We start from the raw sequence: 9,923 nt of genomic DNA, 5'->3' as shown, positions 1-9,923 counted from the left end.
TTCTTTACGAGCCTGACACAATGACCGGAAACCACCGAACACGAAACCGGAACCTCGAATCGGGAAACGACCAGTACGGATCCATTGGAACACCTATAACGAACACGATCAGCTCAGATTAATGGAACATCTTCATTAAAAGCCAACATGGCTATTACTGGAACAGAGCAACTGAAGCCCGAAGAGATTCAACTTCCACCTGAAAGTAATAAACATTATATAGCCAGATTAAACAAAGGGCAGGAAAATACATCGCAAGTCATACGCGATCCTGCCAGTAGAAACATATTAAGCAAACTATGCAAACATAGCACGTAAACCAGACTGCAAACCACAGAAAATACCAATATACATCATAAGGGAGGGAACCATAGGGCGGGCAATACTCGCCTCCGTGTCTTTAATAAAACCATGACTTTCCGTTATAGACTAGGAAAATCACCTAGTTTTACAGCAAGACACGGAGGCTCCTATTGCTAAGTTTAAAGTTGAGCAATAACAGCAGAAAATAAATGTGGAGGCGGTCTAAAATAATACTCCCTGAATGTTGAAGCCGAAGACCAGTCCGCAAGACGTAGAATGTCCTCCAACCGTGCCCCGGAAATGGCCAAGGCGGTAGCCAATGCGCCCCTAGCGGAATGAGCGGTAAAAATAGAGGTATCAATTCCGGCTAAAGACATCACCCACTTCATCCAGTGCGCCAAAGTAGGGCTGGACACAGGACCGAACGGATGCCGAATGGACAAGAAGAGCTGAGGAACCGAAGACGATCGGTAAGTACGCGTCCGGGATTCATACTCCCTCAGACAAGCCACGGGGCAAAGAGCTGGCGAAGATGGAAAAGATGGATAAGAGACAGACCTAATGTTGGTCTTCGTACGTCTGGATATATTGAAGGTGACCCTATCCGGAGTAAATGACCTGGTGTCGTGATCAAGCGCCCGAACATCCGAGACCCGCTTACAGGATATAAGGCAAAAGAGAACCAATAATTTGGCAGACAACTGCCGTAACGTGAGATCCGGATTACCTGGCCAATTGGATAAAAAAGACAAAACCGAAGACACATCCCAAGTCGTGGTAAAACGAGGCCTGGGAGCACGAGACATGCGGGAGCCGCGAAGTAAACGACACACGGAAGGGTGCTGCCCCGCAGGGACACCATCAAAACCCTGATGCGTAGATGAAATAGCAGACCTGAACAAATTAATTGTCCGATAAGCCTTACCCGCCTCAAAAAGGGAAGTAAGAAAATGCAAAAGATGGGTCACAGGGGCCGAAACGGAATCCAAGTCTTGTTCCACGCACCAACCAGACCAAGATCGCCAGGCTGCCCGATAAGATTTTCTGGTGCCTGGAGCCCACGCGTTGTCCAAAAGGCGTCTAGTTGCCTCCGAAATATCGTTGACCTCTCTGGGCGTCCTGAGATCCGGCAAGCGATCAGCCGCAGGGATCCGTCCGACAAGAGCGGGTGGTGCAAACCCTGAGGGTCCTGGAGGAGATCCACCCGATTCGGGAGAAGAACAGGGACATCTATCAGGAGACCCAGCAGAGACAGAAACCAAGCTTGAGTCCCCCAGAAAGGGACCACCACCACCAATTCGGCCAGCTGACGACGAACGTGCAACATCATCCTCGGGATCATAGCAAATGGCGGGAATGCATACATCAGAGGACCGGACCAGGGTTGAAGGAACGCGTCCACTGCCTCTGCCGCTGGATCCGGGCGCCAGCTGAAAAAACGTGGAAGCTGGGTGTTGAGACGCGAGGCAAATAGGTCTATAGCAAAAGGACCCCAGCTCCCGGATAACTCGGAAAAGGTCTCTGGTGCCAGCATCCAATCGCTGCTGTCCGTAAGGTAGCGAGAGCCCCAATCCGCCCGACTGTTGTGGAGTCCCGGGAGATATACCGCCTGAACCATGACCTCCCTGGAGAGACAAAATGACCAGAAATCTTTCGCCAACCGAGCCAAGGTAGCCGAGCGCGTACCTCCCAAACGGTTGATGTAGCGCACCGCAGACACATTGTCCATCCGTAAACGAATGCACGCCTGAGCCATCCCGTTGGTGAAACTCCGAATGGCAAAGGAACCGGCAAGAAGTTCTAACACGTTGATATGAAGTCGTGCCTCTTCTGTGGACCACCGGCTCTGGTTGGCTTGGGTTGGGCACGTCCAGCAGAGACGTTCCCAACACACCCTCCCTTGGTAGGGGGTAAGCTGGAACTCACTAGAAACTGGTCCCCACCCTTCCTGCAGGAAGTAGGACTCGCCCACTGCTCCACAGAGGGGGGGTTAGATTGGAATGGAAAGCTCCATACTACCTAACTATAGCTCTGCCGTGTTTGCTGTCACCTGCTGGTGAACCAGGCACATTACATTTGAACATAACAATTGCAAACATTAGAAATGCACATTGTGAAGGACCTGAACATAATACACAAGATGACATTCTGTTAACCCATTAGAGACAGTAGCAGGGTGCAGAAGTGGTAATGCCACAAAAAATCATAACAATCTCCACATGGGGTTATGGAAGTCTGAACAACCCAACCCCACAATGGCCGGACCCGTGATACTGTCGGGAAGGAAACAGGCATCTGGGACCAGGTAAGTATGGTCAGTATCACAGGTCTGGGCATTGTGGCGGGGGGGGGGGCATGTTATCGAACTATCCCTGACTCACTACACTACAAGGAATATCATTACAAAGAATATAGAAGATGATATAATAATTAAAGGAGACAGAACAAATTAATACTTGAAGGGGTATTCCCATCTCAGACAGTGGGGACAGGTCGCTAGGATATGCTCCCCTTGTCTGATAGGTGCAGATCCCACCTCTGGAACCTGCACCTATCTAGTAAAAACCAAAGCCGGCCAAGTGGTGGCCAGCAGTGCCCGATCCGGCCACCACCAAGCATTGGTATTGGCCCACCGAAAATAGCCGAATACCCATTGAAATTAATCGGAGCACACCCACCCGGCCACTACTCGCATTCACTTTTACGAGGCCGACGGAAATAGCCAAGCCAGCGCTCGGCTATTTTCGGCAGCCCCATAGAAATGAACGAAGGGCAGCCGCACATGCATGGTGTTCCCTCCTTATCTTTGCCGGCTGTGTTTACGAGATAGGTGGGACCCGCACCTATCAGACAATGGGGCATATCCTAGAGATCTGCCCCCATTGTCTGAGATGGGAAAACCCCTTTAATTATGTTCAAGCTAAATGTGTGATATACAGGAATGGACACAGGCACGGTCTGTCCTTCCCTGAACCACGCTCAGTATTTCCATACACCTCCAAGGGATTCGTGTCTCAGGTTGCGTTCCTGCATCTGATCCCGTTCAGCCATCAGTAGTATCAGGTATTGCAGGGAATAAATGACACAAGTTATGAGGAACATTTCTAAACCTGCTGAGGTGCAGACGGAGAGCAATGGCTGCTGTTGAGACTACCCTCATGTATATCTGCTTTGTGACCTTGATCCTCTCATTTCCAGGAAACATCTTTATCCTTGTTGTGAATATTATCGATTTCTTCAGGAACAGAAAGCTTCCGTTAAGTGATCAGCTCATATTTGGCTTCAGTGCCTTCAGTCTTCTACATGGACTTCATGAAGGGTATGTAATACACAATGATCTATATGACTTGATTATTGGTATGCACACCTTTATGTACTTGAACTTGAACATCTTATGGTTTTACACCCTCCTTAGTATGCATTTCTGTCTGAAGATTGTCAATATTAACCATTGGTTCTACATTTGTCTTCAAAAAAGATTTCCCAAGTTGTTTCCTTGGATTGTTCTGGCTTTTCTCCCCGGATACTTTTTCCTGATTCTTTATTCTGCCCTGAATACAAAGCCGGAGTGTCTACTGAACTCGACGTCCAAACTTATCGTCCTGAAGGAGTTTGTAAGATGTGCTTGGCTATTATTCATCTTCCTAGCAGTTTGTCTCTTGTGCACTTTGCTCTGCTCGGTATCGGCATCGACCATCCTCATCTCTCTGTGTAAACACATGGAAAGAATCCAAGAGAACATCCAGGGCTCGAGGTCTCCAAACATCGAGGCTCACGTCCGGGCAGTGAAAACGGTCACCATGTTACTGGCAGCTAATATTCTACTGTTCGCTTCAGTCTCTGTGTTGTCTTTATGTTTCAACGAATGGGTGAATCTGTTTGGTATTCTCAATTTTACATGCTATATATTTGCTTCCTACTTTTTAATTAAGGGAACAAAAAAACTGGATATGACTCTCGCAGAGATACTGAAGGCCCCATCAAAATTTTTGCATGGAATAAACTGCAAATATCAATAATGGACAGGGCAAACCTGATTGAGTGGAGCCCCCAATGACATATTATAACACTGTCACCTATAGTTCAAATGGCGGTATGCCAGAGTAGTGCTAAGGGCTTAAAAGCGTCAAGGCGTATGTGTAGGTCACCAGTATGAATGTCTCAGAAAACCCCTTTAAATAATTACATAGTTACATAGTTGATATGGTTGAAAAAAAGACAAGAGTCCATCTTGGCCAACCTTCATAGTGAAAGTGAACAAAACGCACTGTACATAGGGCGATATTACCAATGATACCACTAATGGTACCACTGGGGTCTGCAGTAGACCCTCCACAGCCTCCTCCCTCCGCTCCTGAGTGAAGGCTGGTGAAGGCTCTCAGGTGGATGCTAGAGAAGAAGGAACAGCTTGTGAAGCGTGGCTTGCTGATAATGGAGGAAGGATGGTGACCACCCACCTTCCTAACTCTACCGCTAAAGACATACAGGGAGTGCAGAATTATTAGGCAAGTTGTATTTTTGAGGATTAATTTTATTATTGAACAACAACCATGTTCTCAATGAACCCATATCAAAGCTGAATATTTTTGGAAGTATTTTTTAGTTTGTTTTTAGTTTTAGCTATTTTAGGGGGATATCTGTGTGTGCAGGTGACTATTACTGTGCATAATTATTAGGCAACTTAACAAAAAACAAATATATACCCATTTCAATTATTTATTTTTACCAGTGAAACCAATATAACATCTCAACATTCACAAATATACATTTCTGACATTCAAAAACAAAACAAAAACAAATCAGTGACCAATATAGCCACCTTTCTTTGCAAGGACACTCAAAAGCCTGCCATCCATGGATTCTGTCAGTGTTTTGATCTGTTCACCATCAACATTGCGTGCAGCAGCAACCACAGCCTCCCAGACACTGTTTAGAGAGGTGTACTGTTTTCCCTCCTTGTAAATCTCACATTTGATGATGGACCACAGGTTCTCAATGGGGTTCAGATCAGGTGAACAAGGAGGCCATGTCATTAGATTTTCTTCTTTTATACCCTTTCTTGCCAGCCACGCTGTGGAGTACTTGGACGCGTGTGATGGAGCATTGTCCTGCATGAAAATCATGTTTTTCTTGAAGGATGCAGACTTCTTCCTGTACCACTGCTTGAAGAAGGTGTCTTCCAGAAACTGGCAGTAGGACTGGGAGTTGAGCTTGACTCCATCCTCAACCCGAAAAGGCCCCACAAGCTCATCTTTGATGATACCAGCCCAAACCAGTACTCCACCTCCACCTTGCTGGCGTCTGAGTTGGACTGGAGCTCTCTGCCCTTTACCAATCCAGCCACGGGCCCATCCATCTGGCCCATCAAGACTCACTCTCATTTCATCAGTCCATAAAACCTTAGAAAAATCAGTCTTGAGATATTTCTTGGCCCAGTCTTGACGTTTCAGCTTGTGTGTCTTGTTCAGTGGTGGTCGTCTTTCAGCCTTTCTTACCTTGGCCATGTCTCTGAGTATTGCACACCTTGTGCTTTTGCGCACTCCAGTGATGTTGCAGCTCTGAAATATGGCCAAACTGGTGGCAAGTGGCATCTTGGCAGCTGCACGCTTGACTTTTCTCAGTTCATGGGCAGTTATTTTGCGCCTTGTTTTTCCACACGCTTCTTGCGACCCTGTTGACTATTTTGAATGAAACGCTTGATTGTTCGATGATCACGCTTCAGAAGCTTTGCAATTTTAAGAGTGATGCATCCCTCTGCAAGATATCTCACTATTTTTGACTTTTCTGAGCCTGTCAAGTCCTTCTTTTGACCCATTTTGCCAAAGGAAAGGAAGTTGCCTAATAATTATGCACACCTAATATAGGGTGTTGATGTCATTAGACCACACCCCTTCTCATTACAGAGATGCACATCACCTAATATGCTTAATTGGTAGTAGGCTTTCGAGCCTATACAGCTTGGAGTAAGACAACATGCATAAAGAGGATGATGTGGTCAAAATACTCATTTGCCTTATAATTCTGCACTCCCTGTATTTGGATGGACATAACATTCTGCAATACCAAACATACAGGAGAATACAGCACCACATACCTCTTACATCCAGTGGTGTCTCCTCTGACGTTCTCTTTCCTCATCTTCTCCATTAGAACCAGAACGTCATGATGAATTATGTCGGCCACTTCTCATCTCTGCAGAGTGGGCCACACACACATCTTAGGTTCCTCATTTTACCATCGACCTACCGCCATACAATATTGCCATACAGATAGACCTTCCTCCATTATCATTAGTAATAGTACCAATAGTGATAATGCTCCCAAAGAGTGCCCTCCATATTGTGCCCAATAATAATGCCCCCACAATACCCCCAGCAGTAATAATTCTACTATAATGCCCCCCAGCAGTTCTAATGTTCCTCCTGCAGTTATAACCCCCCTCTAGTGCCCCTGTATTATAATGCCCCTGTAGTACCAGTATGTATAATGCCTCCCTCTGTAGTGCCAGCATGTAAAATGCTGCCTTGTCTCCACCATAGTGCCACTACGAATAGTGCTTCTATGTCCCCCCCCCTGTAGTGCCAGTATATAATGTTCCTTACCCTGCAGTACCAGTATATAAAGCCCCTCCCCATAGAGCCAGTATACAATGCTCCCCCTGTAATGCCTGTACATAATGCTCCCCTCCCCTGTAGTACCAGTATATAATGCTGTTCTCTCCTGTAGGGCCAGTATATAATGCTGTTCTCTCCTGTAGTACCAGTATATAATGCTTTTCTCCCCTGTAGTACCAGTATATAATGCTCCCCTCCCCTGTAATGCCAGTATATAAGGCTCTCCTCCCCTATAGAGTCAGTATATAATGCCACCCCCCATAGTGGCAGTATATAATGCTCCCGCCATAGTACCAGTATATAATGCTCCCCTGTAGTGCCAGTATATAATGCTCCCCTTGTAGTACCAGTATGTAATGCTCACCTCCCCTGTAGTACCAGTATATATTGCTCCCACTGTAGTGCCAGTATATAATGCTCTTCTACCCTGTAGTACCAGTATATAATGCTCCCCTCCCCTGTAGTGCCAGTATATAATGCTCACCTCCCCTGTAGTGCCAGTATATAATGCTCCCCTCACCTGTAGTGCCAGTATATAATGCTCCCCTCACCTGTAGTGCCAGTATATAATGCTCCCCTCCCCTGTAGTGCCAGTATATAATGCTCACCTCCCCTGTAGTACCAGTATATAATGCTCACCTCCTCTGTAGTACCAGTATATAATGCTCACCTCCTCTGTAGTACCAGTATATAATGCTCCCCTCCCCTGTAGTGCCAGTATATAATGCTCACCTCCCCTGTAGTGCCAGTATATAATGCTCCCCTCACCTGTAGTGCCAGTATATAATGCTCCCCTCCCCTGTAGTGCCAGTATATAATGCTCACCTCCCCTGTAGTACCAGTATATAATGCTCACCTCCTCTGTAGTACCAGTATATAATGCTCCCCTCCCCTGTAGTACCAGTATATAAGGCTCTCCTTCCCTATAGAGTCGGAGTGAATTAAGTACATGTTACTGCATAACTGGATCTTCTGAGCGCTGTCTCTACTATGACTGTGAACAGAAGGCTTCCGTTAAGTGATCAGCTCATATTTGGCTTCAGTGCCTTCAGTCTTCTACATGGACTTCATGAAGGGTATGTAATACACAATGATCTATATGACTTGATTATTGGTATGCACACCTTTATGTACTTGAACTTGAACATCTTATGGTTTTACACCCTCCTTAGTATGCATTTCTGTCTGAAGATTGTCAATATTAACCATTGGTTCTACATTTGTCTTCAAAAAAGATTTCCCAAGTTGTTTCCTTGGATTGTTCTGGCTTTTCTCCCCGGATACTTTTTCCTGATTCTTTATTCTGCCCTGAATACAAAGCCGGAGTGTCTACTGAACTCGACGTCCAAACTTATCGTCCTGAAGGAGTTTGTAAGATGTTCTTGGCTATTATTCATCTTCCTAGCAGTTTGTTTCTTGTGCACTTTCCTCTGCTCGGTATCGGCATCGACCATCCTCATCTCTCTGTGTAAACACATGGAAAGAATCCAAGAGAACATCCAGGGCTCGAGGTCTCCAAACATCGAGGCTCACGTCCGGGCAGTGAAAACGGTCACCATGTTACTGGCAGCTAATATTCTACTGTTCGCTTCAGTCTCTGTCTCTACAGGACCTAAGGAAGACAGTGTATATGAGATCTGCTCCATTAGATCAAGGAAGGCTGAACTAAAAACTATTCAAAAATGCAAAAAAAAAAAAGATTCAGTAGTATAGCTATGCATACAAAATGGATATTTCATAAAGGAAACCATAAGTGTCGCTCTTTGGGAGGTCCACAAATCTGTCATGTGTTCCATAGAATGGCCTTCAAAAAATGGCCTGCAAATATAATTAAAAGTAAACCTCCATTGCTCACAGGTTTTACAGCCATTTCTGGGCCATCATGGGTTGACTCTTGATTGTATGTTTCCTGGTCATGCTTTCAGATGGGAAACCACCTTCTTCTTACTACCTCTTGAATCCCAAGGTAAATTCTTAGAGATCTACCATACAGACCTCAGGAACCTTGATACTCTTGCGACCAACAACCTCACAAAACAGAGGCACTTACAGAAGGGCAGTCCTACAGAACAGCTACTGTAATAATCTAGCAGATACCACCTTCCTGGTACCTCTTCTGGACCCTTCATTGACTTACCACCAATAATTATCTTCAACTTAAATATTTGACCATTATTACTAAGTTTTCATTTTTCACTGATAATATACTGTATACTCTACTGTTCTTTTACCACCTACTAAAAACTCACAAATCTCACCAGAACTACCAATTATGTCTGGCATAAATTAACAACTATCATTTATCCCATAAATTTAGGGAACAGCAATGGGTACCAACATAGCCCCTATCATGCAAATCTATTTATGACATCAACACACTCCCGAGCTCTTCTCCCGAGCGACATATTTCCTATTTGAAGCATTATAACTGTGGAGTGGATCCCATTTAGAGGCTTTCATGTGGTCACTAAACTCTACAATTGGTCATGTTTACTGTGTACTAATCTAATAAGATTGGCTTTTCAGTGATACACATTGTTCAATGGCAAAAACATTGCATACGATTGCGCTATGTTGACTTCAGTACCTTCAACACTGATAACTCATGGTTCCAAGACCATGCCTAACACCTTTGCTGTTTTAAAGAAGCTCTCAAGTGGTACTGGTTGTGCCAATGTTCGAGGTGTTACAAATCAGCCCTCCACCAGAAGGAAGAGAACTGCTTCTCTACTGCCACCTATAGGTAGTTATCCTTTACGTCAATGCCCGACCCGTTAAAGAGTCTTGAAACATAGCTAGAGATATCACAAAAACCTGAGACACCCATATGTAAATACAGTCGTGGCCAAAAGTTTTGAGAATTACATAAATATTGGAAATTAGAAAAGTTGCTGCTTAAGTTTTTATAATAGCAATTTGCATATACTCCAGAATGTTATGAAGAGTGATCAGATGAATTGCATAGTCCTTCTTTGCCATGAAAATTAACTTAATCCCAAAAAAACC

The sequence above is a fragment of the Bufo bufo genome, chromosome 4, assembly GCF_905171765.1.
Source record: "Bufo bufo chromosome 4, aBufBuf1.1, whole genome shotgun sequence".
Classification (NCBI taxonomy): Eukaryota; Metazoa; Chordata; class Amphibia; order Anura; family Bufonidae; genus Bufo; species Bufo bufo.
This window is presented reverse-complemented; position numbering follows the sequence as displayed.